This window comes from Manis javanica, chromosome X (genome assembly GCF_040802235.1).
Source record: "Manis javanica isolate MJ-LG chromosome X, MJ_LKY, whole genome shotgun sequence".
NCBI classification, from domain to species: domain Eukaryota; kingdom Metazoa; phylum Chordata; class Mammalia; order Pholidota; family Manidae; genus Manis; species Manis javanica.
The window spans coordinates 98096328-98097146 of record NC_133174.1 but is presented as its reverse complement, the minus strand read 5'-3'; positions in this window follow the sequence as shown (position 1 = coordinate 98097146).

The window sequence follows — 819 nt, the reverse complement described above, 5'->3', positions numbered from 1 at the left end:
CCTGCCAGACCCCTACCTCCTCCTACCTTGTGTCTCATAACTCTTCATCATATCTCACTTTTCCCCTTGCTCACTGTGGTCTTCCCACTGAAATAACGTCAGTCTTACCTCAGAGCCTTTATCTGTACTGTTCCCCCCTCCCTCCCAGAATGCTCATATCTCTAGTCCTGGCATGGCTGGCTATTTCTAATCCTTCGGGTCTTAGTGTAAGTGTCAACTTCCTCAGGTCTTCACTGACAGCCTTTTTTACTCTATTACTATTTCCTGTTTTGTTTAATTCATAGCACTTCTCACAATTTGCAGTTATATGGTAGGCTGTTTGCTTTCACTCATGCAACAAGTATTTATTGGGTACCTACTACATGCTGTGTGATGTACAGTGATGAACACAGCACACATGGTCTCTGCCTTTTTCACTAGTAAGTGTGATGGGGGGAAGAGCCATACCGATCTTTGACAAGCACTGTATGCCAGAGCTTATCACAGTACCTGAAATTAGATAATAAATAATTGTTAATGAGTGAGTTAATGATGGAAGTTTTGTTCATATCTCCATCTCCCTCAAGAGCCTAAAACAAAGCCTCATCCATAGAAGGGATTGGACAAACACAGTATGAGCAAAATAGATAACAATCCTGGACTTGAAACTCTGAAAGTGAAAAACTGTGACAATAAGAAGTTCTATAGGATACAGGGGGCAATGCCCATGAGCTGGAGCGGCCTAATGTTTCTCTTTAGCTGATCTTTGATTTGGGTAATTAGAAAGGCTATTAAAGGAGAAAGGGAATATGGGTGTTCTTTACCACAGACACTCTGAAT